We start from the raw sequence: 27,060 nt of genomic DNA on the forward strand, positions 1-27,060 counted from the left end.
TATTCTGCATTAACATCATCAGTTCCACGTCTGTGTGGAGCTGATCTTGAGGACTCCTTAATCAGCAGGCGGGTACAACAATAAAGTGTTTAATATTACAATACAGGCGAAAATTCAGACACCTTGTCATAGGCTCACCTTGTCCAGGGACCCAAGCATGCTGCCTTTCACCTCTCAGAGCCCTTCACCTAACCTACTGTGCAGCTGTCTCACCTTTAATATCACTGTTCCACAGGCAGCATGATGTCACAATGTTCCTTGTCAGTAGCCTGAACCATGAGCCTTTGCAACCCTGGCATAATCTACATACTTCCAATTGGTGAAGTCTTGGACCACAAATGCAGTGAAGAATAATGGATTGTTACTCTTCATGCATTTTTGCCCATTGGCTCAGATTTGAATGCTTACTGGCCATACGAGCATCTCTGCCAGGCCACCCTATGTCTAGAGACCGTAGATTTAGAGAGTTTATAAACATTGTAGGTTCATCAATGAAGTGTGCTCGCTTCGGCGGCACATATACTAAAATTGGAACGATACAGAGAAGATTAGCATGGCCCCTGCGCAAGGATGACACGCAAATTCGTGAAGCGTTCCATATTTTTACCAGCTTTCAGGAGAGAAATGTTCTATGTTTTCAAGACTAATTGAAATAATAAAGCAGGTTCCAGTGCTTTCCTCCTAATATCTATTTTTCAATTTGTCTCTCCTCAACATTTTTAATGTATTTACCTCGCAGTAATGAAGGTGCACTCTATGGCCAGCTGCATTTAGCAAGGAAGCCTGCAGGACTTCTGGGACTTTTCTTTCCCTTCTTCAGCCTCCCTGTCATTATTCTTCACAACCCCCAAATCTATACTGCTGCCAGCGATGCGTTGCTTTGTGGGAAGCAAGAGAAAGAGAAGGGGAGGGCCTATGCAAATGATGGCCTCAGGGCTGTCTGGGAGTCCCTTTTCAGCAGTACTGTTAAAATCCGCCTTGCAACCAGATTGGTCGGGTAAGCTGAAAAACACCAGGCATGATTGGGCACCAGGTCCTCTAGGCCCTTGGAGGACATATCGGCGCTGCATCCCTCAGTTTCTGAGGTCCAAGAAATGTTCACCCTCCACCCTAATAGAGAGGTCTTGGCCGATCGTGGCCGATCGGGCAGAAGGGAGCAGGGCAAGATGCTCATGATCCTGCTCTAATAATGAACTGCCTTCCTCTCTCCTTACCTGTGGTTCTGCCTGGCTGCTTGGTTCCAGTTGTAGGCCTACATCCCACAGGCAATTTGCTTGTCCCTCTCACACATGTAAATGGGTCAGCACTCAAGTGCACACACCTGCCTGCACCCACAGACCCTCTCACACACACTTTTCTCAACAAGATTTTTTCCTAGTTTAGAGACTCAGAGACCCATGTTGAAATACAAAAGCAGCACACCACATGACGGCCTTCACATAGAATCCAGCAGCAAATGGGAAACTTTTAACTAGCCGTGGTCCTATTACTGCAGCCCTACCATGGAACGACTGCTGGATGAGTCCTGCTCGAGAAGATTGAACCTACAACAAGTCTGAGGTAAATAAGAATTCCACAGGAATACCATAAAACAGGGACCTATGACCCTTTCGAGCCAGATAGGAGTCGAACCTACAATCTTCTGATCCGTAGTCAGACGCGTTATCCATTGCGCCACTGGCCCCATGTAGGATTACCCATACTTTTGTCCTTAAGAGGACCAGAAGTTGTGTGTGTGTGTGTGTGTGTGTTTTAAAACACCATTCCATCAACCTTTTTAGCCACGTTTACTGCTCACAACCAGAAGACACAAGTAAACCCACCTGACCTCCTGAAATTCTGTTCTGTCAGGTGTTCCTAACTTATACAAAGGACTTTAGGAGGACGAAGGACCTAAAAGTCAGGGGAAATGGTCCTAGGTCCAAGGAAATGTTTTAGATCAGCCTCAGTTTCTTAAATATTCTGCATTAACATCATCAGTTCCACGTCTGTGTGGAGCTGATCTTGAGGACTCCTTAATCAGCAGGCGGGTACAACAATAAAGTGTTTAATATTACAATACAGGCGAAAATTCAGACACCTTGTCATAGGCTCACCTTGTCCAGGGACCCAAGCATGCTGCCTTTCACCTCTCAGAGCCCTTCACCTAACCTACTGTGCAGCTGTCTCACCTTTAATATCACTGTTCCACAGGCAGCATGATGTCACAATGTTCCTTGTCAGTAGCCTGAACCATGAGCCTTTGCAACCCTGGCATAATCTACATACTTCCAATTGGTGAAGTCTTGGACCACAAATGCAGTGAAGAATAATGGATTGTTACTCTTCATGCATTTTTGCCCATTGGCTCAGATTTGAATGCTTACTGGCCATACGAGCATCTCTGCCAGGCCACCCTATGTCTAGAGACCGTAGATTTAGAGAGTTTATAAACATTGTAGGTTCATCAATGAAGTGTGCTCGCTTCGGCGGCACATATACTAAAATTGGAACGATACAGAGAAGATTAGCATGGCCCCTGCGCAAGGATGACACGCAAATTCGTGAAGCGTTCCATATTTTTACCAGCTTTCAGGAGAGAAATGTTCTATGTTTTCAAGACTAATTGAAATAATAAAGCAGGTTCCAGTGCTTTCCTCCTAATATCTATTTTTCAATTTGTCTCTCCTCAACATTTTTAATGTATTTACCTCGCAGTAATGAAGGTGCACTCTATGGCCAGCTGCATTTAGCAAGGAAGCCTGCAGGACTTCTGGGACTTTTCTTTCCCTTCTTCAGCCTCCCTGTCATTATTCTTCACAACCCCCAAATCTATACTGCTGCCAGCGATGCGTTGCTTTGTGGGAAGCAAGAGAAAGAGAAGGGGAGGGCCTATGCAAATGATGGCCTCAGGGCTGTCTGGGAGTCCCTTTTCAGCAGTACTGTTAAAATCCGCCTTGCAACCAGATTGGTCGGGTAAGCTGAAAAACACCAGGCATGATTGGGCACCAGGTCCTCTAGGCCCTTGGAGGACATATCGGCGCTGCATCCCTCAGTTTCTGAGGTCCAAGAAATGTTCACCCTCCACCCTAATAGAGAGGTCTTGGCCGATCGTGGCCGATCGGGCAGAAGGGAGCAGGGCAAGATGCTCATGATCCTGCTCTAATAATGAACTGCCTTCCTCTCTCCTTACCTGTGGTTCTGCCTGGCTGCTTGGTTCCAGTTGTAGGCCTACATCCCACAGGCAATTTGCTTGTCCCTCTCACACATGTAAATGGGTCAGCACTCAAGTGCACACACCTGCCTGCACCCACAGACCCTCTCACACACACTTTTCTCAACAAGATTTTTTCCTAGTTTAGAGACTCAGAGACCCATGTTGAAATACAAAAGCAGCACACCACATGACGGCCTTCACATAGAATCCAGCAGCAAATGGGAAACTTTTAACTAGCCGTGGTCCTATTACTGCAGCCCTACCATGGAACGACTGCTGGATGAGTCCTGCTCGAGAAGATTGAACCTACAACAAGTCTGAGGTAAATAAGAATTCCACAGGAATACCATAAAACAGGGACCTATGACCCTTTCGAGCCAGATAGGAGTCGAACCTACAATCTTCTGATCCGTAGTCAGACGCGTTATCCATTGCGCCACTGGCCCCATGTAGGATTACCCATACTTTTGTCCTTAAGAGGACCAGAAGTTGTGTGTGTGTGTGTGTGTGTGTTTTAAAACACCATTCCATCAACCTTTTTAGCCACGTTTACTGCTCACAACCAGAAGACACAAGTAAACCCACCTGACCTCCTGAAATTCTGTTCTGTCAGGTGTTCCTAACTTATACAAAGGACTTTAGGAGGACGAAGGACCTAAAAGTCAGGGGAAATGGTCCTAGGTCCAAGGAAATGTTTTAGATCAGCCTCAGTTTCTTAAATATTCTGCATTAACATCATCAGTTCCACGTCTGTGTGGAGCTGATCTTGAGGACTCCTTAATCAGCAGGCGGGTACAACAATAAAGTGTTTAATATTACAATACAGGCGAAAATTCAGACACCTTGTCATAGGCTCACCTTGTCCAGGGACCCAAGCATGCTGCCTTTCACCTCTCAGAGCCCTTCACCTAACCTACTGTGCAGCTGTCTCACCTTTAATATCACTGTTCCACAGGCAGCATGATGTCACAATGTTCCTTGTCAGTAGCCTGAACCATGAGCCTTTGCAACCCTGGCATAATCTACATACTTCCAATTGGTGAAGTCTTGGACCACAAATGCAGTGAAGAATAATGGATTGTTACTCTTCATGCATTTTTGCCCATTGGCTCAGATTTGAATGCTTGCTGGCCATACGAGCATCTCTGCCAGGCCACCCTATGTCTAGAGACCGTAGATTTAGAGAGTTTATAAACATTGTAGGTTCATCAATGAAGTGTGCTCGCTTCGGCGGCACATATACTAAAATTGGAACGATACAGAGAAGATTAGCATGGCCCCTGCGCAAGGATGACACGCAAATTCGTGAAGCGTTCCATATTTTTACCAGCTTTCAGGAGAGAAATGTTCTATGTTTTCAAGACTAATTGTAATAATAAAGCAGGTTCCAGTGCTTTCCTCCTAATATCTATTTTTCAATTTGTCTCTCCTCAACATTTTTTATGTATTTACCTCGCAGTAATGAAGGTGCACTCTATGGCCAGCTGCATTTAGCAAGGAAGCCTGCAGGACTTCTGGGACTTTTCTTTCCCTTCTTCAGCCTCCCTGTCATTATTCTTCACAACCCCCAAATCTATACTGCTGCCAGCGATGCGTTGCTTTGTGGGAAGCAAGAGAAAGAGAAGGGGAGGGCCTATGCAAATGATGGCCTCAGGGCTGTCTGGGAGTCCCTTTTCAGCAGTACTGTTAAAATCCGCCTTGCAACCAGATTGGTCGGGTAAGCTGAAAAACACCAGGCATGATTGGGCACCAGGTCCTCTAGGCCCTTGGAGGACATATCGGCGCTGCATCCCTCAGTTTCTGAGGTCCAAGAAATGTTCACCCTCCACCCTAATAGAGAGGTCTTGGCCGATCGTGGCCGATCGGGCAGAAGGGAGCAGGGCAAGATGCTCATGATCCTGCTCTAATAATGAACTGCCTTCCTCTCTCCTTACCTGTGGTTCTGCCTGGCTGCTTGGTTCCAGTTGTAGGCCTACATCCCACAGGCAATTTGCTTGTCCCTCTCACACATGTAAATGGGTCAGCACTCAAGTGCACACACCTGCCTGCACCCACAGACCCTCTCACACACACTTTTCTCAACAAGATTTTTTCCTAGTTTAGAGACTCAGAGACCCATGTTGAAATACAAAAGCAGCACACCACATGACGGCCTTCACATAGAATCCAGCAGCAAATGGGAAACTTTTAACTAGCCGTGGTCCTATTACTGCAGCCCTACCATGGAACGACTGCTGGATGAGTCCTGCTCGAGAATATTGAACCTACAACAAGTCTGAGGTAAATAAGAATTCCACAGGAATACCATAAAACAGGGACCTATGACCCTTTCGAGCCAGATAGGAGTCGAACCTACAATCTTCTGATCCGTAGTCAGACGCGTTATCCATTGCGCCACTGGCCCCATGTAGGATTACCCATACTTTTGTCCTTAAGAGGACCAGAAGTTGTGTGTGTGTGTGTGTGTGTGTTTTAAAACACCATTCCATCAACCTTTTTAGCCACGTTTACTGCTCACAACCAGAAGACACAAGTAAACCCACCTGACCTCCTGAAATTCTGTTCTGTCAGGTGTTCCTAACTTATACAAAGGACTTTAGGAGGACGAAGGACCTAAAAGTCAGGGGAAATGGTCCTAGGTCCAAGGAAATGTTTTAGATCAGCCTCAGTTTCTTAAATATTCTGCATTAACATCATCAGTTCCACGTCTGTGTGGAGCTGATCTTGAGGACTCCTTAATCAGCAGGCGGGTACAACAATAAAGTGTTTAATATTACAATACAGGCGAAAATTCAGACACCTTGTCATAGGCTCACCTTGTCCAGGGACCCAAGCATGCTGCCTTTCACCTCTCAGAGCCCTTCACCTAACCTACTGTGCAGCTGTCTCACCTTTAATATCACTGTTCCACAGGCAGCATGATGTCACAATGTTCCTTGTCAGTAGCCTGAACCATGAGCCTTTGCAACCCTGGCATAATCTACATACTTCCAATTGGTGAAGTCCTGGACCACAAATGCAGTGAAGAATAATGGATTGTTACTCTTCATGCATTTTTGCCCATTGGCTCGGATTTGAATGCTTACTGGCCATACGAGCATCTCTGCCAGGCCACCCTATGTCTAGAGACCGTAGATTTAGAGAGTTTATAAACATTGTAGGTTCATCAATGAAGTGTGCTCGCTTCGGCGGCACATATACTAAAATTGGAACGATACAGAGAAGATTAGCATGGCCCCTGCGCAAGGATGACACGCAAATTCGTGAAGCGTTCCATATTTTTACCAGCTTTCAGGAGAGAAATGTTCTATGTTTTCAAGACTAATTGAAATAATAAAGCAGGTTCCAGTGCTTTCCTCCTAATATCTATTTTTCAATTTGTCTCTCCTCAACATTTTTAATGTATTTACCTCGCAGTAATGAAGGTGCACTCTATGGCCAGCTGCATTTAGCAAGGAAGCCTGCAGGACTTCTGGGACTTTTCTTTCCCTTCTTCAGCCTCCCTGTCATTATTCTTCACAACCCCCAAATCTATACTGCTGCCAGCGATGCGTTGCTTTGTGGGAAGCAAGAGAAAGAGAAGGGGAGGGCCTATGCAAATGATGGCCTCAGGGCTGTCTGGGAGTCCCTTTTCAGCAGTACTGTTAAAATCCGCCTTGCAACCAGATTGGTCGGGTAAGCTGAAAAACACCAGGCATGATTGGGCACCAGGTCCTCTAGGCCCTTGGAGGACATATCGGCGCTGCATCCCTCAGTTTCTGAGGTCCAAGAAATGTTCACCCTCCACCCTAATAGAGAGGTCTTGGCCGATCGTGGCCGATCGGGGCAGAAGGGAGCAGGGCAAGATGCTCATGATCCTGCTCTAATAATGAACTGCCTTCCTCTCTCCTTACCTGTGGTTCTGCCTGGCTGCTTGGTTCCAGTTGTAGGCCTACATCCCACAGGCAATTTGCTTGTCCCTCTCACACATGTAAATGGGTCAGCACTCAAGTGCACACACCTGCCTGCACCCACAGACCCTCTCACACACACTTTTCTCAACAAGATTTTTTCCTAGTTTAGAGACTCAGAGACCCATGTTGAAATACAAAAGCAGCACACCACATGACGGCCTTCACATAGAATCCAGCAGCAAATGGGAAACTTTTAACTAGCCGTGGTCCTATTACTGCAGCCCTACCATGGAACGACTGCTGGATGAGTCCTGCTCGAGAATATTGAACCTACAACAAGTCTGAGGTAAATAAGAATTCCACAGGAATACCATAAAACAGGGACCTATGACCCTTTCGAGCCAGATAGGAGTCGAACCTACAATCTTCTGATCCGTAGTCAGACGCGTTATCCATTGCGCCACTGGCCCCATGTAGGATTACCCATACTTTTGTCCTTAAGAGGACCAGAAGTTGTGTGTGTGTGTGTGTGTGTGTGTGTGTTTTAAAACACCATTCCATCAACCTTTTTAGCCACGTTTACTGCTCACAACCAGAAGACACAAGTAAACCCACCTGACCTCCTGAAATTCTGTTCTGTCAGGTGTTCCTAACTTATACAAAGGACTTTAGGAGGACGAAGGACCTAAAAGTCAGGGGAAATGGTCCTAGGTCCAAGGAAATGTTTTAGATCAGCCTCAGTTTCTTAAATATTCTGCATTAACATCATCAGTTCCACGTCTGTGTGGAGCTGATCTTGAGGACTCCTTAATCAGCAGGCGGGTACAACAATAAAGTGTTTAATATTACAATACAGGCGAAAATTCAGACACCTTGTCATAGGCTCACCTTGTCCAGGGACCCAAGCATGCTGCCTTTCACCTCTCAGAGCCCTTCACCTAACCTACTGTGCAGCTGTCTCACCTTTAATATCACTGTTCCACAGGCAGCATGATGTCACAATGTTCCTTGTCAGTAGCCTGAACCATGAGCCTTTGCAACCCTGGCATAATCTACATACTTCCAATTGGTGAAGTCTTGGACCACAAATGCAGTGAAGAATAATGGATTGTTACTCTTCATGCATTTTTGCCCATTGGCTCAGATTTGAATGCTTACTGGCCATACGAGCATCTCTGCCAGGCCACCCTATGTCTAGAGACCGTAGATTTAGAGAGTTTATAAACATTGTAGGTTCATCAATGAAGTGTGCTCGCTTCGGCGGCACATATACTAAAATTGGAACGATACAGAGAAGATTAGCATGGCCCCTGCGCAAGGATGACACGCAAATTCGTGAAGCGTTCCATATTTTTACCAGCTTTCAGGAGAGAAATGTTCTATGTTTTCAAGACTAATTGAAATAATAAAGCAGGTTCCAGTGCTTTCCTCCTAATATCTATTTTTCAATTTGTCTCTCCTCAACATTTTTAATGTATTTACCTCGCAGTAATGAAGGTGCACTCTATGGCCAGCTGCATTTAGCAAGGAAGCCTGCAGGACTTCTGGGACTTTTCTTTCCCTTCTTCAGCCTCCCTGTCATTATTCTTCACAACCCCCAAATCTATACTGCTGCCAGCGATGCGTTGCTTTGTGGGAAGCAAGAGAAAGAGAAGGGGAGGGCCTATGCAAATGATGGCCTCACGGCTGTCTGGGAGTCCCTTTTCAGCAGTACTGTTAAAATCCGCCTTGCAACCAGATTGGTCGGGTAAGCTGAAAAACACCAGGCATGATTGGGCACCAGGTCCTCTAGGCCCTTGGAGGACATATCGGCGCTGCATCCCTCAGTTTCTGAGGTCCAAGAAATGTTCACCCTCCACCCTAATAGAGAGGTCTTGGCCGATCGTGGCCGATCGGGCAGAAGGGAGCAGGGCAAGATGCTCATGATCCTGCTCTAATAATGAACTGCCTTCCTCTCTCCTTACCTGTGGTTCTGCCTGGCTGCTTGGTTCCAGTTGTAGGCCTACATCCCACAGGCAATTTGCTTGTCCCTCTCACACATGTAAATGGGTCAGCACTCAAGTGCACACACCTGCCTGCACCCACAGACCCTCTCACACACACTTTTCTCAACAAGATTTTTTCCTAGTTTAGAGACTCAGAGACCCATGTTGAAATACAAAAGCAGCACACCACATGACGGCCTTCACATAGAATCCAGCAGCAAATGGGAAACTTTTAACTAGCCGTGGTCCTATTACTGCAGCCCTACCATGGAACGACTGCTGGATGAGTCCTGCTCGAGAAGATTGAACCTACAACAAGTCTGAGGTAAATAAGAATTCCACAGGAATACCATAAAACAGGGACCTATGACCCTTTCGAGCCAGATAGGAGTCGAACCTACAATCTTCTGATCCGTAGTCAGACGCGTTATCCATTGCGCCACTGGCCCCATGTAGGATTACCCATACTTTTGTCCTTAAGAGGACCAGAAGTTGTGTGTGTGTGTGTGTGTGTGTTTTAAAACACCATTCCATCAACCTTTTTAGCCACGTTTACTGCTCACAACCAGAAGACACAAGTAAACCCACCTGACCTCCTGAAATTCTGTTCTGTCAGGTGTTCCTAACTTATACAAAGGACTTTAGGAGGACGAAGGACCTAAAAGTCAGGGGAAATGGTCCTAGGTCCAAGGAAATGTTTTAGATCAGCCTCAGTTTCTTAAATATTCTGCATTAACATCATCAGTTCCACGTCTGTGTGGAGCTGATCTTGAGGACTCCTTAATCAGCAGGCGGGTACAACAATAAAGTGTTTAATATTACAATACAGGCGAAAATTCAGACACCTTGTCATAGGCTCACCTTGTCCAGGGACCCAAGCATGCTGCCTTTCACCTCTCAGAGCCCTTCACCTAACCTACTGTGCAGCTGTCTCACCTTTGATATCACTGTTCCACAGGCAGCATGATGTCACAATGTTCCTTGTCAGTAGCCTGAACCATGAGCCTTTGCAACCCTGGCATAATCTACATACTTCCAATTGGTGAAGTCTTGGACCACAAATGCAGTGAAGAATAATGGATTGTTACTCTTCATGCATTTTTGCCCATTGGCTCAGATTTGAATGCTTACTGGCCATACGAGCATCTCTGCCAGGCCACCCTATGTCTAGAGACCGTAGATTTAGAGAGTTTATAAACATTGTAGGTTCATCAATGAAGTGTGCTCGCTTCGGCGGCACATATACTAAAATTGGAACGATACAGAGAAGATTAGCATGGCCCCTGCGCAAGGATGACACGCAAATTCGTGAAGCGTTCCATATTTTTACCAGCTTTCAGGAGAGAAATGTTCTATGTTTTCAAGACTAATTGAAATAATAAAGCAGGTTCCAGTGCTTTCCTCCTAATATCTATTTTTCAATTTGTCTCTCCTCAACATTTTTAATGTATTTACCTCGCAGTAATGAAGGTGCACTCTATGGCCAGCTGCATTTAGCAAGGAAGCCTGCAGGACTTCTGGGACTTTTCTTTCCCTTCTTCAGCCTCCCTGTCATTATTCTTCACAACCCCCAAATCTATACTGCTGCCAGCGATGCGTTGCTTTGTGGGAAGCAAGAGAAAGAGAAGGGGAGGGCCTATGCAAATGATGGCCTCAGGGCTGTCTGGGAGTCCCTTTTCAGCAGTACTGTTAAAATCCGCCTTGCAACCAGATTGGTCGGGTAAGCTGAAAAACACCAGGCATGATTGGGCACCAGGTCCTCTAGGCCCTTGGAGGACATATCGGCGCTGCATCCCTCAGTTTCTGAGGTCCAAGAAATGTTCACCCTCCACCCTAATAGAGAGGTCTTGGCCGATCGTGGCCGATCGGGCAGAAGGGAGCAGGGCAAGATGCTCATGATCCTGCTCTAATAATGAACTGCCTTCCTCTCTCCTTACCTGTGGTTCTGCCTGGCTGCTTGGTTCCAGTTGTAGGCCTACATCCCACAGGCAATTTGCTTGTCCCTCTCACACATGTAAATGGGTCAGCACTCAAGTGCACACACCTGCCTGCACCCACAGACCCTCTCACACACACTTTTCTCAACAAGATTTTTTCCTAGTTTAGAGACTCAGAGACCCATGTTGAAATACAAAAGCAGCACACCACATGACGGCCTTCACATAGAATCCAGCAGCAAATGGGAAACTTTTAACTAGCCGTGGTCCTATTACTGCAGCCCTACCATGGAACGACTGCTGGATGAGTCCTGCTCGAGAAGATTGAACCTACAACAAGTCTGAGGTAAATAAGAATTCCACAGGAATACCATAAAACAGGGACCTATGACCCTTTCGAGCCAGATAGGAGTCGAACCTACAATCTTCTGATCCGTAGTCAGACGCGTTATCCATTGCGCCACTGGCCCCATGTAGGATTACCCATACTTTTGTCCTTAAGAGGACCAGAAGTTGTGTGTGTGTGTGTGTGTGTGTGTTTTAAAACACCATTCCATCAACCTTTTTAGCCACGTTTACTGCTCACAACCAGAAGACACAAGTAAACCCACCTGACCTCCTGAAATTCTGTTCTGTCAGGTGTTCCTAACTTATACAAAGGACTTTAGGAGGACGAAGGACCTAAAAGTCAGGGGAAATGGTCCTAGGTCCAAGGAAATGTTTTAGATCAGCCTCAGTTTCTTAAATATTCTGCATTAACATCATCAGTTCCACGTCTGTGTGGAGCTGATCTTGAGGACTCCTTAATCAGCAGGCGGGTACAACAATAAAGTGTTTAATATTACAATACAGGCGAAAATTCAGACACCTTGTCATAGGCTCACCTTGTCCAGGGACCCAAGCATGCTGCCTTTCACCTCTCAGAGCCCTTCACCTAACCTACTGTGCAGCTGTCTCACCTTTAATATCACTGTTCCACAGGCAGCATGATGTCACAATGTTCCTTGTCAGTAGCCTGAACCATGAGCCTTTGCAACCCTGGCATAATCTACATACTTCCAATTGGTGAAGTCTTGGACCACAAATGCAGTGAAGAATAATGGATTGTTACTCTTCATGCATTTTTGCCCATTGGCTCAGATTTGAATGCTTACTGGCCATACGAGCATCTCTGCCAGGCCACCCTATGTCTAGAGACCGTAGATTTAGAGAGTTTATAAACATTGTAGGTTCATCAATGAAGTGTGCTCGCTTCGGCGGCACATATACTAAAATTGGAACGATACAGAGAAGATTAGCATGGCCCCTGCGCAAGGATGACACGCAAATTCGTGAAGCGTTCCATATTTTTACCAGCTTTCAGGAGAGAAATGTTCTATGTTTTCAAGACTAATTGAAATAATAAAGCAGGTTCCAGTGCTTTCCTCCTAATATCTATTTTTCAATTTGTCTCTCCTCAACATTTTTAATGTATTTACCTCGCAGTAATGAAGGTGCACTCTATGGCCAGCTGCATTTAGCAAGGAAGCCTGCAGGACTTCTGGGACTTTTCTTTCCCTTCTTCAGCCTCCCTGTCATTATTCTTCACAACCCCCAAATCTATACTGCTGCCAGCGATGCGTTGCTTTGTGGGAAGCAAGAGAAAGAGAAGGGGAGGGCCTATGCAAATGATGGCCTCAGGGCTGTCTGGGAGTCCCTTTTCAGCAGTACTGTTAAAATCCGCCTTGCAACCAGATTGGTCGGGTAAGCTGAAAAACACCAGGCATGATTGGGCACCAGGTCCTCTAGGCCCTTGGAGGACATATCGGCGCTGCATCCCTCAGTTTCTGAGGTCCAAGAAATGTTCACCCTCCACCCTAATAGAGAGGTCTTGGCCGATCGTGGCCGATCGGGGCAGAAGGGAGCAGGGCAAGATGCTCATGATCCTGCTCTAATAATGAACTGCCTTCCTCTCTCCTTACCTGTGGTTCTGCCTGGCTGCTTGGTTCCAGTTGTAGGCCTACATCCCACAGGCAATTTGCTTGTCCCTCTCACACATGTAAATGGGTCAGCACTCAAGTGCACACACCTGCCTGCACCCACAGACCCTCTCACACACACTTTTCTCAACAAGATTTTTTCCTAGTTTAGAGACTCAGAGACCCATGTTGAAATACAAAAGCAGCACACCACATGACGGCCTTCACATAGAATCCAGCAGCAAATGGGAAACTTTTAACTAGCCGTGGTCCTATTACTGCAGCCCTACCATGGAACGACTGCTGGATGAGTCCTGCTCGAGAAGATTGAACCTACAACAAGTCTGAGGTAAATAAGAATTCCACAGGAATACCATAAAACAGGGACCTATGACCCTTTCGAGCCAGATAGGAGTCGAACCTACAATCTTCTGATCCGTAGTCAGACGCGTTATCCATTGCGCCACTGGCCCCATGTAGGATTACCCATACTTTTGTCCTTAAGAGGACCAGAAGTTGTGTGTGTGTGTGTGTGTGTGTGTTTTAAAACACCATTCCATCAACCTTTTTAGCCACGTTTACTGCTCACAACCAGAAGACACAAGTAAACCCACCTGACCTCCTGAAATTCTGTTCTGTCAGGTGTTCCTAACTTATACAAAGGACTTTAGGAGGACGAAGGACCTAAAAGTCAGGGGAAATGGTCCTAGGTCCAAGGAAATGTTTTAGATCAGCCTCAGTTTCTTAAATATTCTGCATTAACATCATCAGTTCCACGTCTGTGTGGAGCTGATCTTGAGGACTCCTTAATCAGCAGGCGGGTACAACAATAAAGTGTTTAATATTACAATACAGGCGAAAATTCAGACACCTTGTCATAGGCTCACCTTGTCCAGGGACCCAAGCATGCTGCCTTTCACCTCTCAGAGCCCTTCACCTAACCTACTGTGCAGCTGTCTCACCTTTAATATCACTGTTCCACAGGCAGCATGATGTCACAATGTTCCTTGTCAGTAGCCTGAACCATGAGCCTTTGCAACCCTGGCATAATCTACATACTTCCAATTGGTGAAGTCTTGGACCACAAATGCAGTGAAGAATAATGGATTGTTACTCTTCATGCATTTTTGCCCATTGGCTCAGATTTGAATGCTTACTGGCCATACGAGCATCTCTGCCAGGCCACCCTATGTCTAGAGACCGTAGATTTAGAGAGTTTATAAACATTGTAGGTTCATCAATGAAGTGTGCTCGCTTCGGCGGCACATATACTAAAATTGGAACGATACAGAGAAGATTAGCATGGCCCCTGCGCAAGGATGACACGCAAATTCGTGAAGCGTTCCATATTTTTACCAGCTTTCAGGAGAGAAATGTTCTATGTTTTCAAGACTAATTGAAATAATAAAGCAGGTTCCAGTGCTTTCCTCCTAATATCTATTTTTCAATTTGTCTCTCCTCAACATTTTTAATGTATTTACCTCGCAGTAATGAAGGTGCACTCTATGGCCAGCTGCATTTAGCAAGGAAGCCTGCAGGACTTCTGGGACTTTTCTTTCCCTTCTTCAGCCTCCCTGTCATTATTCTTCACAACCCCCAAATCTATACTGCTGCCAGCGATGCGTTGCTTTGTGGGAAGCAAGAGAAAGAGAAGGGGAGGGCCTATGCAAATGATGGCCTCACGGCTGTCTGGGAGTCCCTTTTCAGCAGTACTGTTAAAATCCGCCTTGCAACCAGATTGGTCGGGTAAGCTGAAAAACACCAGGCATGATTGGGCACCAGGTCCTCTAGGCCCTTGGAGGACATATCGGCGCTGCATCCCTCAGTTTCTGAGGTCCAAGAAATGTTCACCCTCCACCCTAATAGAGAGGTCTTGGCCGATCGTGGCCGATCGGGCAGAAGGGAGCAGGGCAAGATGCTCATGATCCTGCTCTAATAATGAACTGCCTTCCTCTCTCCTTACCTGTGGTTCTGCCTGGCTGCTTGGTTCCAGTTGTAGGCCTACATCCCACAGGCAATTTGCTTGTCCCTCTCACACATGTAAATGGGTCAGCACTCAAGTGCACACACCTGCCTGCACCCACAGACCCTCTCACACACACTTTTCTCAACAAGATTTTTTCCTAGTTTAGAGACTCAGAGACCCATGTTGAAATACAAAAGCAGCACACCACATGACGGCCTTCACATAGAATCCAGCAGCAAATGGGAAACTTTTAACTAGCCGTGGTCCTATTACTGCAGCCCTACCATGGAACGACTGCTGGATGAGTCCTGCTCGAGAAGATTGAACCTACAACAAGTCTGAGGTAAATAAGAATTCCACAGGAATACCATAAAACAGGGACCTATGACCCTTTCGAGCCAGATAGGAGTCGAACCTACAATCTTCTGATCCGTAGTCAGACGCGTTATCCATTGCGCCACTGGCCCCATGTAGGATTACCCATACTTTTGTCCTTAAGAGGACCAGAAGTTGTGTGTGTGTGTGTGTGTGTGTTTTAAAACACCATTCCATCAACCTTTTTAGCCACGTTTACTGCTCACAACCAGAAGACACAAGTAAACCCACCTGACCTCCTGAAATTCTGTTCTGTCAGGTGTTCCTAACTTATACAAAGGACTTTAGGAGGACGAAGGACCTAAAAGTCAGGGGAAATGGTCCTAGGTCCAAGGAAATGTTTTAGATCAGCCTCAGTTTCTTAAATATTCTGCATTAACATCATCAGTTCCACGTCTGTGTGGAGCTGATCTTGAGGACTCCTTAATCAGCAGGCGGGTACAACAATAAAGTGTTTAATATTACAATACAGGCGAAAATTCAGACACCTTGTCATAGGCTCACCTTGTCCAGGGACCCAAGCATGCTGCCTTTCACCTCTCAGAGCCCTTCACCTAACCTACTGTGCAGCTGTCTCACCTTTAATATCACTGTTCCACAGGCAGCATGATGTCACAATGTTCCTTGTCAGTAGCCTGAACCATGAGCCTTTGCAACCCTGGCATAATCTACATACTTCCAATTGGTGAAGTCTTGGACCACAAATGCAGTGAAGAATAATGGATTGTTACTCTTCATGCATTTTTGCCCATTGGCTCAGATTTGAATGCTTGCTGGCCATACGAGCATCTCTGCCAGGCCACCCTATGTCTAGAGACCGTAGATTTAGAGAGTTTATAAACATTGTAGGTTCATCAATGAAGTGTGCTCGCTTCGGCGGCACATATACTAAAATTGGAACGATACAGAGAAGATTAGCATGGCCCCTGCGCAAGGATGACACGCAAATTCGTGAAGCGTTCCATATTTTTACCAGCTTTCAGGAGAGAAATGTTCTATGTTTTCAAGACTAATTGTAATAATAAAGCAGGTTCCAGTGCTTTCCTCCTAATATCTATTTTTCAATTTGTCTCTCCTCAACATTTTTTATGTATTTACCTCGCAGTAATGAAGGTGCACTCTATGGCCAGCTGCATTTAGCAAGGAAGCCTGCAGGACTTCTGGGACTTTTCTTTCCCTTCTTCAGCCTCCCTGTCATTATTCTTCACAACCCCCAAATCTATACTGCTGCCAGCGATGCGTTGCTTTGTGGGAAGCAAGAGAAAGAGAAGGGGAGGGCCTATGCAAATGATGGCCTCACGGCTGTCTGGGAGTCCCTTTTCAGCAGTACTGTTAAAATCCGCCTTGCAACCAGATTGGTCGGGTAAGCTGAAAAACACCAGGCATGATTGGGCACCAGGTCCTCTAGGCCCTTGGAGGACATATCGGCGCTGCATCCCTCAGTTTCTGAGGTCCAAGAAATGTTCACCCTCCACCCTAATAGAGAGGTCTTGGCCGATCGTGGCCGATCGGGCAGAAGGGAGCAGGGCAAGATGCTCATGATCCTGCTCTAATAATGAACTGCCTTCCTCTCTCCTTACCTGTGGTTCTGCCTGGCTGCTTGGTTCCAGTTGTAGGCCTACATCCCACAGGCAATTTGCTTGTCCCTCTCACACATGTAAATGGGTCAGCACTCAAGTGCACACACCTGCCTGCACCCACAGACCCTCTCACACACACTTTTCTCAACAAGATTTTTTCCTAGTTTAGAGACTCAGAGACCCATGTTGAAATACAAAAGCAGCACACCACATGACGGCCTTCACATAGAATCCAGCAGCAAATGGGAAACTTTTAACTAGCCGTGGTCCTATTACTGCAGCCCTACCATGGAACGACTGCTGGATGAGTCCTGCTCGAGAAGATTGAACCTACAACAAGTCTGAGGTAAATAAGAATTCCACAGGAATACCATAAAACAGGGACCTATGACCCTTTCGAGCCAGATAGGAGTCGAACCTACAATCTTCTGATCCGTAGTCAGACGCGTTATCCATTGCGCCACTGGCCCCATGTAGGATTACCCATACTTTTGTCCTTAAGAGGACCAGAAGTTGTGTGTGTGTGTGTGTGTGTGTTTTAAAACACCATTCCATCAACCTTTTTAGCCACGTTTACTGCTCACAACCAGAAGACACAAGTAAACCCACCTGACCTCCTGAAATTCTGTTCTGTCAGGTGTTCCTAACTTATACAAAGGACTTTAGGAGGACGAAGGACCTAAAAGTCAGGGGAAATGGTCCTAGGTCCAAGGAAATGTTTTAGATCAGCCTCAGTTTCTTAAATATTCTGCATTAACATCATCAGTTCCACGTCTGTGTGGAGCTGATCTTGAGGACTCCTTAATCAGCAGGCGGGTACAACAATAAAGTGTTTAATATTACAATACAGGCGAAAATTCAGACACCTTGTCATAGGCTCACCTTGTCCAGGGACCCAAGCATGCTGCCTTTCACCTCTCAGAGCCCTTCACCTAACCTACTGTGCAGCTGTCTCACCTTTGATATCACTGTTCCACAGGCAGCATGATGTCACAATGTTCCTTGTCAGTAGCCTGAACCATGAGCCTTTGCAACCCTGGCATAATCTACATACTTCCAATTGGTGAAGTCTTGGACCACAAATGCAGTGAAGAATAATGGATTGTTACTCTTCATGCATTTTTGCCCATTGGCTCAGATTTGAATGCTTACTGGCCATACGAGCATCTCTGCCAGGCCACCCTATGTCTAGAGACCGTAGATTTAGAGAGTTTATAAACATTGTAGGTTCATCAATGAAGTGTGCTCGCTTCGGCGGCACATATACTAAAATTGGAACGATACAGAGAAGATTAGCATGGCCCCTGCGCAAGGATGACACGCAAATTCGTGAAGCGTTCCATATTTTTACCAGCTTTCAGGAGAGAAATGTTCTATGTTTTCAAGACTAATTGAAATAATAAAGCAGGTTCCAGTGCTTTCCTCCTAATATCTATTTTTCAATTTGTCTCTCCTCAACATTTTTAATGTATTTACCTCGCAGTAATGAAGGTGCACTCTATGGCCAGCTGCATTTAGCAAGGAAGCCTGCAGGACTTCTGGGACTTTTCTTTCCCTTCTTCAGCCTCCCTGTCATTATTCTTCACAACCCCCAAATCTATACTGCTGCCAGCGATGCGTTGCTTTGTGGGAAGCAAGAGAAAAGAGAAGGGGAGGGCCTATGCAAATGATGGCCTCAGGGCTGTCTGGGAGTCCCTTTTCAGCAGTACTGTTAAAATCCGCCTTGCAACCAGATTGGTCGGGTAAGCTGAAAAACACCAGGCATGATTGGGCACCAGGTCCTCTAGGCCCTTGGAGGACATATCGGCGCTGCATCCCTCAGTTTCTGAGGTCCAAGAAATGTTCACCCTCCACCCTAATAGAGAGGTCTTGGCCGATCGTGGCCGATCGGGCAGAAGGGAGCAGGGCAAGATGCTCATGATCCTGCTCTAATAATGAACTGCCTTCCTCTCTCCTTACCTGTGGTTCTGCCTGGCTGCTTGGTTCCAGTTGTAGGCCTACATCCCACAGGCAATTTGCTTGTCCCTCTCACACATGTAAATGGGTCAGCACTCAAGTGCACACACCTGCCTGCACCCACAGACCCTCTCACACACACTTTTCTCAACAAGATTTTTTCCTAGTTTAGAGACTCAGAGACCCATGTTGAAATACAAAAGCAGCACACCACATGACGGCCTTCACATAGAATCCAGCAGCAAATGGGAAACTTTTAACTAGCCGTGGTCCTATTACTGCAGCCCTACCATGGAACGACTGCTGGATGAGTCCTGCTCGAGAAGATTGAACCTACAACAAGTCTGAGGTAAATAAGAATTCCACAGGAATACCATAAAACAGGGACCTATGACCCTTTCGAGCCAGATAGGAGTCGAACCTACAATCTTCTGATCCGTAGTCAGACGCGTTATCCATTGCGCCACTGGCCCCATGTAGGATTACCCATACTTTTGTCCTTAAGAGGACCAGAAGTTGTGTGTGTGTGTGTGTGTGTGTGTTTTAAAACACCATTCCATCAACCTTTTTAGCCACGTTTACTGCTCACAACCAGAAGACACAAGTAAACCCACCTGACCTCCTGAAATTCTGTTCTGTCAGGTGTTCCTAACTTATACAAAGGACTTTAGGAGGACGAAGGACCTAAAAGTCAGGGGAAATGGTCCTAGGTCCAAGGAAATGTTTTAGATCAGCCTCAGTTTCTTAAATATTCTGCATTAACATCATCAGTTCCACGTCTGTGTGGAGCTGATCTTGAGGACTCCTTAATCAGCAGGCGGGTACAACAATAAAGTGTTTAATATTACAATACAGGCGAAAATTCAGACACCTTGTCATAGGCTCACCTTGTCCAGGGACCCAAGCATGCTGCCTTTCACCTCTCAGAGCCCTTCACCTAACCTACTGTGCAGCTGTCTCACCTTTAATATCACTGTTCCACAGGCAGCATGATGTCACAATGTTCCTTGTCAGTAGCCTGAACCATGAGCCTTTGCAACCCTGGCATAATCTACATACTTCCAATTGGTGAAGTCTTGGACCACAAATGCAGTGAAGAATAATGGATTGTTACTCTTCATGCATTTTTGCCCATTGGCTCAGATTTGAATGCTTACTGGCCATACGAGCATCTCTGCCAGGCCACCCTATGTCTAGAGACCGTAGATTTAGAGAGTTTATAAACATTGTAGGTTCATCAATGAAGTGTGCTCGCTTCGGCGGCACATATACTAAAATTGGAACGATACAGAGAAGATTAGCATGGCCCCTGCGCAAGGATGACACGCAAATTCGTGAAGCGTTCCATATTTTTACCAGCTTTCAGGAGAGAAATGTTCTATGTTTTCAAGACTAATTGAAATAATAAAGCAGGTTCCAGTGCTTTCCTCCTAATATCTATTTTTCAATTTGTCTCTCCTCAACATTTTTAATGTATTTACCTCGCAGTAATGAAGGTGCACTCTATGGCCAGCTGCATTTAGCAAGGAAGCCTGCAGGACTTCTGGGACTTTTCTTTCCCTTCTTCAGCCTCCCTGTCATTATTCTTCACAACCCCCAAATCTATACTGCTGCCAGCGATGCGTTGCTTTGTGGGAAGCAAGAGAAAGAGAAGGGGAGGGCCTATGCAAATGATGGCCTCAGGGCTGTCTGGGAGTCCCTTTTCAGCAGTACTGTTAAAATCCGCCTTGCAACCAGATTGGTCGGGTAAGCTGAAAAACACCAGGCATGATTGGGCACCAGGTCCTCTAGGCCCTTGGAGGACATATCGGCGCTGCATCCCTCAGTTTCTGAGGTCCAAGAAATGTTCACCCTCCACCCTAATAGAGAGGTCTTGGCCGATCGTGGCCGATCGGGCAGAAGGGAGCAGGGCAAGATGCTCATGATCCTGCTCTAATAATGAACTGCCTTCCTCTCTCCTTACCTGTGGTTCTGCCTGGCTGCTTGGTTCCAGTTGTAGGCCTACATCCCACAGGCAATTTGCTTGTCCCTCTCACACATGTAAATGGGTCAGCACTCAAGTGCACACACCTGCCTGCACCCACAGACCCTCTCACACACACTTTTCTCAACAAGATTTTTTCCTAGTTTAGAGACTCAGAGACCCATGTTGAAATACAAAAGCAGCACACCACATGACGGCCTTCACATAGAATCCAGCAGCAAATGGGAAACTTTTAACTAGCCGTGGTCCTATTACTGCAGCCCTACCATGGAACGACTGCTGGATGAGTCCTGCTCGAGAAGATTGAACCTACAACAAGTCTGAGGTAAATAAGAATTCCACAGGAATACCATAAAACAGGGACCTATGACCCTTTCGAGCCAGATAGGAGTCGAACCTACAATCTTCTGATCCGTAGTCAGACGCGTTATCCATTGCGCCACTGGCCCCATGTAGGATTACCCATACTTTTGTCCTTAAGAGGACCAGAAGTTGTGTGTGTGTGTGTGTGTGTGTGTTTTAAAACACCATTCCATCAACCTTTTTAGCCACGTTTACTGCTCACAACCAGAAGACACAAGTAAACCCACCTGACCTCCTGAAATTCTGTTCTGTCAGGTGTTCCTAACTTATACAAAGGACTTTAGGAGGACGAAGGACCTAAAAGTCAGGGGAAATGGTCCTAGGTCCAAGGAAATGTTTTAGATCAGCCTCAGTTTCTTAAATATTCTGCATTAACATCATCAGTTCCACGTCTGTGTGGAGCTGATCTTGAGGACTCCTTAATCAGCAGGCGGGTACAACAATAAAGTGTTTAATATTACAATACAGGCGAAAATTCAGACACCTTGTCATAGGCTCACCTTGTCCAGGGACCCAAGCATGCTGCCTTTCACCTCTCAGAGCCCTTCACCTAACCTACTGTGCAGCTGTCTCACCTTTAATATCACTGTTCCACAGGCAGCATGATGTCACAATGTTCCTTGTCAGTAGCCTGAACCATGAGCCTTTGCAACCCTGGCATAATCTACATACTTCCAATTGGTGAAGTCTTGGACCACAAATGCAGTGAAGAATAATGGATTGTTACTCTTCATGCATTTTTGCCCATTGGCTCAGATTTGAATGCTTACTGGCCATACGAGCATCTCTGCCAGGCCACCCTATGTCTAGAGACCGTAGATTTAGAGAGTTTATAAACATTGTAGGTTCATCAATGAAGTGTGCTCGCTTCGGCGGCACATATACTAAAATTGGAACGATACAGAGAAGATTAGCATGGCCCCTGCGCAAGGATGACACGCAAATTCGTGAAGCGTTCCATATTTTTACCAGCTTTCAGGAGAGAAATGTTCTATGTTTTCAAGACTAATTGAAATAATAAAGCAGGTTCCAGTGCTTTCCTCCTAATATCTATTTTTCAATTTGTCTCTCCTCAACATTTTTAATGTATTTACCTCGCAGTAATGAAGGTGCACTCTATGGCCAGCTGCATTTAGCAAGGAAGCCTGCAGGACTTCTGGGACTTTTCTTTCCCTTCTTCAGCCTCCCTGTCATTATTCTTCACAACCCCCAAATCTATACTGCTGCCAGCGATGCGTTGCTTTGTGGGAAGCAAGAGAAAGAGAAGGGGAGGGCCTATGCAAATGATGGCCTCAGGGCTGTCTGGGAGTCCCTTTTCAGCAGTACTGTTAAAATCCGCCTTGCAACCAGATTGGTCGGGTAAGCTGAAAAACACCAGGCATGATTGGGCACCAGGTCCTCTAGGCCCTTGGAGGACATATCGGCGCTGCATCCCTCAGTTTCTGAGGTCCAAGAAATGTTCACCCTCCACCCTAATAGAGAGGTCTTGGCCGATCGTGGCCGATCGGGGCAGAAGGGAGCAGGGCAAGATGCTCATGATCCTGCTCTAATAATGAACTGCCTTCCTCTCTCCTTACCTGTGGTTCTGCCTGGCTGCTTGGTTCCAGTTGTAGGCCTACATCCCACAGGCAATTTGCTTGTCCCTCTCACACATGTAAATGGGTCAGCACTCAAGTGCACACACCTGCCTGCACCCACAGACCCTCTCACACACACTTTTCTCAACAAGATTTTTTCCTAGTTTAGAGACTCAGAGACCCATGTTGAAATACAAAAGCAGCACACCACATGACGGCCTTCACATAGAATCCAGCAGCAAATGGGAAACTTTTAACTAGCCGTGGTCCTATTACTGCAGCCCTACCATGGAACGACTGCTGGATGAGTCCTGCTCGAGAAGATTGAACCTACAACAAGTCTGAGGTAAATAAGAATTCCACAGGAATACCATAAAACAGGGACCTATGACCCTTTCGAGCCAGATAGGAGTCGAACCTACAATCTTCTGATCCGTAGTCAGACGCGTTATCCATTGCGCCACTGGCCCCATGTAGGATTACCCATACTTTTGTCCTTAAGAGGACCAGAAGTTGTGTGTGTGTGTGTGTGTGTGTGTGTGTGTGTGTTTTAAAACACCATTCCATCAACCTTTTTAGCCACGTTTACTGCTCACAACCAGAAGACACAAGTAAACCCACCTGACCTCCTGAAATTCTGTTCTGTCAGGTGTTCCTAACTTATACAAAGGACTTTAGGAGGACGAAGGACCTAAAAGTCAGGGGAAATGGTCCTAGGTCCAAGGAAATGTTTTAGATCAGCCTCAGTTTCTTAAATATTCTGCATTAACATCATCAGTTCCACGTCTGTGTGGAGCTGATCTTGAGGACTCCTTAATCAGCAGGCGGGTACAACAATAAAGTGTTTAATATTACAATACAGGCGAAAATTCAGACACCTTGTCATAGGCTCACCTTGTCCAGGGACCCAAGCATGCTGCCTTTCACCTCTCAGAGCCCTTCACCTAACCTACTGTGCAGCTGTCTCACCTTTAATATCACTGTTCCACAGGCAGCATGATGTCACAATGTTCCTTGTCAGTAGCCTGAACCATGAGCCTTTGCAACCCTGGCATAATCTACATACTTCCAATTGGTGAAGTCTTGGACCACAAATGCAGTGAAGAATAATGGATTGTTACTCTTCATGCATTTTTGCCCATTGGCTCAGATTTGAATGCTTACTGGCCATACGAGCATCTCTGCCAGGCCACCCTATGTCTAGAGACCGTAGATTTAGAGAGTTTATAAACATTGTAGGTTCATCAATGAAGTGTGCTCGCTTCGGCGGCACATATACTAAAATTGGAACGATACAGAGAAGATTAGCATGGCCCCTGCGCAAGGATGACACGCAAATTCGTGAAGCGTTCCATATTTTTACCAGCTTTCAGGAGAGAAATGTTCTATGTTTTCAAGACTAATTGAAATAATAAAGCAGGTTCCAGTGCTTTCCTCCTAATATCTATTTTTCAATTTGTCTCTCCTCAACATTTTTAATGTATTTACCTCGCAGTAATGAAGGTGCACTCTATGGCCAGCTGCATTTAGCAAGGAAGCCTGCAGGACTTCTGGGACTTTTCTTTCCCTTCTTCAGCCTCCCTGTCATTATTCTTCACAACCCCCAAATCTATACTGCTGCCAGCGATGCGTTGCTTTGTGGGAAGCAAGAGAAAGAGAAGGGGAGGGCCTATGCAAATGATGGCCTCACGGCTGTCTGGGAGTCCCTTTTCAGCAGTACTGTTAAAATCCGCCTTGCAACCAGATTGGTCGGGTAAGCTGAAAAACACCAGGCATGATTGGGCACCAGGTCCTCTAGGCCCTTGGAGGACATATCGGCGCTGCATCCCTCAGTTTCTGAGGTCCAAGAAATGTTCACCCTCCACCCTAATAGAGAGGTCTTGGCCGATCGTGGCCGATCGGGCAGAAGGGAGCAGGGCAAGATGCTCATGATCCTGCTCTAATAATGAACTGCCTTCCTCTCTCCTTACCTGTGGTTCTGCCTGGCTGCTTGGTTCCAGTTGTAGGCCTACATCCCACAGGCAATTTGCTTGTCCCTCTCACACATGTAAATGGGTCAGCACTCAAGTGCACACACCTGCCTGCACCCACAGACCCTCTCACACACACTTTTCTCAACAAGATTTTTTCCTAGTTTAGAGACTCAGAGACCCATGTTGAAATACAAAAGCAGCACACCACATGACGGCCTTCACATAGAATCCAGCAGCAAATGGGAAACTTTTAACTAGCCGTGGTCCTATTACTGCAGCCCTACCATGGAACGACTGCTGGATGAGTCCTGCTCGAGAAGATTGAACCTACAACAAGTCTGAGGTAAATAAGAATTCCACAGGAATACCATAAAACAGGGACCTATGACCCTTTCGAGCCAGATAGGAGTCGAACCTACAATCTTCTGATCCGTAGTCAGACGCGTTATCCATTGCGCCACTGGCCCCATGTAGGATTACCCATACTTTTGTCCTTAAGAGGACCAGAAGTTGTGTGTGTGTGTGTGTGTGTGTTTTAAAACACCATTCCATCAACCTTTTTAGCCACGTTTACTGCTCACAACCAGAAGACACAAGTAAACCCACCTGACCTCCTGAAATTCTGTTCTGTCAGGTGTTCCTAACTTATACAAAGGACTTTAGGAGGACGAAGGACCTAAAAGTCAGGGGAAATGGTCCTAGGTCCAAGGAAATGTTTTAGATCAGCCTCAGTTTCTTAAATATTCTGCATTAACATCATCAGTTCCACGTCTGTGTGGAGCTGATCTTGAGGACTCCTTAATCAGCAGGCGGGTACAACAATAAAGTGTTTAATATTACAATACAGGCGAAAATTCAGACACCTTGTCATAGGCTCACCTTGTCCAGGGACCCAAGCATGCTGCCTTTCACCTCTCAGAGCCCTTCACCTAACCTACTGTGCAGCTGTCTCACCTTTAATATCACTGTTCCACAGGCAGCATGATGTCACAATGTTCCTTGTCAGTAGCCTGAACCATGAGCCTTTGCAACCCTGGCATAATCTACATACTTCCAATTGGTGAAGTCTTGGACCACAAATGCAGTGAAGAATAATGGATTGTTACTCTTCATGCATTTTTGCCCATTGGCTCAGATTTGAATGCTTGCTGGCCATACGAGCATCTCTGCCAGGCCACCCTATGTCTAGAGACCGTAGATTTAGAGAGTTTATAAACATTGTAGGTTCATCAATGAAGTGTGCTCGCTTCGGCGGCACATATACTAAAATTGGAACGATACAGAGAAGATTAGCATGGCCCCTGCGCAAGGATGACACGCAAATTCGTGAAGCGTTCCATATTTTTACCAGCTTTCAGGAGAGAAATGTTCTATGTTTTCAAGACTAATTGTAATAATAAAGCAGGTTCCAGTGCTTTCCTCCTAATATCTATTTTTCAATTTGTCTCTCCTCAACATTTTTTATGTATTTACCTCGCAGTAATGAAGGTGCACTCTATGGCCAGCTGCATTTAGCAAGGAAGCCTGCAGGACTTCTGGGACTTTTCTTTCCCTTCTTCAGCCTCCCTGTCATTATTCTTCACAACCCCCAAATCTATACTGCTGCCAGCGATGCGTTGCTTTGTGGGAAGCAAGAGAAAGAGAAGGGGAGGGCCTATGCAAATGATGGCCTCAGGGCTGTCTGGGAGTCCCTTTTCAGCAGTACTGTTAAAATCCGCCTTGCAACCAGATTGGTCGGGTAAGCTGAAAAACACCAGGCATGATTGGGCACCAGGACCTCTAGGCCCTTGGAGGACATATCGGCGCTGCATCCCTCAGTTTCTGAGGTCCAAGAAATGTTCACCCTCCACCCTAATAGAGAGGTCTTGGCCGATCGTGGCCGATCGGGCAGAAGGGAGCAGGGCAAGATGCTCATGATCCTGCTCTAATAATGAACTGCCTTCCTCTCTCCTTACCTGTGGTTCTGCCTGGCTGCTTGGTTCCAGTTGTAGGCCTACATCCCACAGGCAATTTGCTTGTCCCTCTCACACATGTAAATGGGTCAGCACTCAAGTGCACACACCTGCCTGCACCCACAGACCCTCTCACACACACTTTTCTCAACAAGATTTTTTCCTAGTTTAGAGACTCAGAGACCCATGTTGAAATACAAAAGCAGCACACCACATGACGGCCTTCACATAGAATCCAGCAGCAAATGGGAAACTTTTAACTAGCCGTGGTCCTATTACTGCAGCCCTACCATGGAACGACTGCTGGATGAGTCCTGCTCGAGAATATTGAACCTACAACAAGTCTGAGGTAAATAAGAATTCCA

At 46.1% G+C, this 27,060-nt stretch overlaps 27 non-coding genes across 27 annotated transcripts; 14 read left to right on the plus strand and 13 right to left on the minus strand.

The window, feature by feature from the left end:
* Positions 1-498: 498 nt before the first annotated feature.
* LOC146819596 (U6 spliceosomal RNA) lies at positions 499-605 on the plus strand. The gene has a single exon (XR_014964177.1). It is a non-coding gene; the product is annotated as a U6 spliceosomal RNA (small nuclear RNA).
* Positions 606-1,611: 1,006 nt separating this feature from the next.
* Positions 1,612-1,684, minus strand: TRNAR-ACG (transfer RNA arginine (anticodon ACG)). Its single transcript has one exon. It is a non-coding gene; the product is annotated as a tRNA-Arg (tRNA).
* A 772-nt stretch (positions 1,685-2,456) lies between these two features.
* On the plus strand, positions 2,457-2,563 carry LOC146819598 (U6 spliceosomal RNA). The gene has a single exon (XR_014964178.1). It is a non-coding gene; the product is annotated as a U6 spliceosomal RNA (small nuclear RNA).
* Positions 2,564-3,569: 1,006 nt separating this feature from the next.
* On the minus strand, positions 3,570-3,642 carry TRNAR-ACG (transfer RNA arginine (anticodon ACG)). The gene has a single exon. It is a non-coding gene; the product is annotated as a tRNA-Arg (tRNA).
* A 772-nt stretch (positions 3,643-4,414) lies between these two features.
* Positions 4,415-4,521, plus strand: LOC146819600 (U6 spliceosomal RNA). The gene has a single exon (XR_014964179.1). It is a non-coding gene; the product is annotated as a U6 spliceosomal RNA (small nuclear RNA).
* A 1,006-nt stretch (positions 4,522-5,527) lies between these two features.
* TRNAR-ACG (transfer RNA arginine (anticodon ACG)) lies at positions 5,528-5,600 on the minus strand. Its single transcript has one exon. It is a non-coding gene; the product is annotated as a tRNA-Arg (tRNA).
* A 772-nt stretch (positions 5,601-6,372) lies between these two features.
* On the plus strand, positions 6,373-6,479 carry LOC146819602 (U6 spliceosomal RNA). The gene has a single exon (XR_014964180.1). It is a non-coding gene; the product is annotated as a U6 spliceosomal RNA (small nuclear RNA).
* A 1,007-nt stretch (positions 6,480-7,486) lies between these two features.
* On the minus strand, positions 7,487-7,559 carry TRNAR-ACG (transfer RNA arginine (anticodon ACG)). The gene has a single exon. It is a non-coding gene; the product is annotated as a tRNA-Arg (tRNA).
* A 778-nt stretch (positions 7,560-8,337) lies between these two features.
* LOC146819604 (U6 spliceosomal RNA) lies at positions 8,338-8,444 on the plus strand. The gene has a single exon (XR_014964181.1). It is a non-coding gene; the product is annotated as a U6 spliceosomal RNA (small nuclear RNA).
* A 1,006-nt stretch (positions 8,445-9,450) lies between these two features.
* TRNAR-ACG (transfer RNA arginine (anticodon ACG)) lies at positions 9,451-9,523 on the minus strand. The gene has a single exon. It is a non-coding gene; the product is annotated as a tRNA-Arg (tRNA).
* Positions 9,524-10,295: 772 nt separating this feature from the next.
* Positions 10,296-10,402, plus strand: LOC146819606 (U6 spliceosomal RNA). The gene has a single exon (XR_014964182.1). It is a non-coding gene; the product is annotated as a U6 spliceosomal RNA (small nuclear RNA).
* Positions 10,403-11,408: 1,006 nt separating this feature from the next.
* On the minus strand, positions 11,409-11,481 carry TRNAR-ACG (transfer RNA arginine (anticodon ACG)). Its single transcript has one exon. It is a non-coding gene; the product is annotated as a tRNA-Arg (tRNA).
* Positions 11,482-12,255: 774 nt separating this feature from the next.
* Positions 12,256-12,362, plus strand: LOC146819608 (U6 spliceosomal RNA). Its single transcript, XR_014964183.1, has one exon. It is a non-coding gene; the product is annotated as a U6 spliceosomal RNA (small nuclear RNA).
* A 1,007-nt stretch (positions 12,363-13,369) lies between these two features.
* TRNAR-ACG (transfer RNA arginine (anticodon ACG)) lies at positions 13,370-13,442 on the minus strand. Its single transcript has one exon. It is a non-coding gene; the product is annotated as a tRNA-Arg (tRNA).
* A 774-nt stretch (positions 13,443-14,216) lies between these two features.
* Positions 14,217-14,323, plus strand: LOC146819610 (U6 spliceosomal RNA). The gene has a single exon (XR_014964184.1). It is a non-coding gene; the product is annotated as a U6 spliceosomal RNA (small nuclear RNA).
* Positions 14,324-15,329: 1,006 nt separating this feature from the next.
* On the minus strand, positions 15,330-15,402 carry TRNAR-ACG (transfer RNA arginine (anticodon ACG)). Its single transcript has one exon. It is a non-coding gene; the product is annotated as a tRNA-Arg (tRNA).
* Positions 15,403-16,174: 772 nt separating this feature from the next.
* Positions 16,175-16,281, plus strand: LOC146819612 (U6 spliceosomal RNA). Its single transcript, XR_014964186.1, has one exon. It is a non-coding gene; the product is annotated as a U6 spliceosomal RNA (small nuclear RNA).
* A 1,006-nt stretch (positions 16,282-17,287) lies between these two features.
* TRNAR-ACG (transfer RNA arginine (anticodon ACG)) lies at positions 17,288-17,360 on the minus strand. Its single transcript has one exon. It is a non-coding gene; the product is annotated as a tRNA-Arg (tRNA).
* A 772-nt stretch (positions 17,361-18,132) lies between these two features.
* LOC146819614 (U6 spliceosomal RNA) lies at positions 18,133-18,239 on the plus strand. Its single transcript, XR_014964187.1, has one exon. It is a non-coding gene; the product is annotated as a U6 spliceosomal RNA (small nuclear RNA).
* Positions 18,240-19,246: 1,007 nt separating this feature from the next.
* Positions 19,247-19,319, minus strand: TRNAR-ACG (transfer RNA arginine (anticodon ACG)). The gene has a single exon. It is a non-coding gene; the product is annotated as a tRNA-Arg (tRNA).
* A 774-nt stretch (positions 19,320-20,093) lies between these two features.
* LOC146819616 (U6 spliceosomal RNA) lies at positions 20,094-20,200 on the plus strand. Its single transcript, XR_014964188.1, has one exon. It is a non-coding gene; the product is annotated as a U6 spliceosomal RNA (small nuclear RNA).
* A 1,006-nt stretch (positions 20,201-21,206) lies between these two features.
* TRNAR-ACG (transfer RNA arginine (anticodon ACG)) lies at positions 21,207-21,279 on the minus strand. The gene has a single exon. It is a non-coding gene; the product is annotated as a tRNA-Arg (tRNA).
* A 774-nt stretch (positions 21,280-22,053) lies between these two features.
* LOC146819618 (U6 spliceosomal RNA) lies at positions 22,054-22,160 on the plus strand. The gene has a single exon (XR_014964189.1). It is a non-coding gene; the product is annotated as a U6 spliceosomal RNA (small nuclear RNA).
* A 1,007-nt stretch (positions 22,161-23,167) lies between these two features.
* Positions 23,168-23,240, minus strand: TRNAR-ACG (transfer RNA arginine (anticodon ACG)). Its single transcript has one exon. It is a non-coding gene; the product is annotated as a tRNA-Arg (tRNA).
* Positions 23,241-24,024: 784 nt separating this feature from the next.
* Positions 24,025-24,131, plus strand: LOC146819620 (U6 spliceosomal RNA). The gene has a single exon (XR_014964190.1). It is a non-coding gene; the product is annotated as a U6 spliceosomal RNA (small nuclear RNA).
* Positions 24,132-25,137: 1,006 nt separating this feature from the next.
* On the minus strand, positions 25,138-25,210 carry TRNAR-ACG (transfer RNA arginine (anticodon ACG)). Its single transcript has one exon. It is a non-coding gene; the product is annotated as a tRNA-Arg (tRNA).
* Positions 25,211-25,982: 772 nt separating this feature from the next.
* LOC146819622 (U6 spliceosomal RNA) lies at positions 25,983-26,089 on the plus strand. The gene has a single exon (XR_014964191.1). It is a non-coding gene; the product is annotated as a U6 spliceosomal RNA (small nuclear RNA).
* Positions 26,090-27,060: the final 971 nt, after the last annotated feature.

This window comes from Triturus cristatus, chromosome 6, assembly GCF_964204655.1.
Source record: "Triturus cristatus chromosome 6, aTriCri1.1, whole genome shotgun sequence".
Taxonomy (NCBI): domain Eukaryota; kingdom Metazoa; phylum Chordata; class Amphibia; order Caudata; family Salamandridae; genus Triturus; species Triturus cristatus.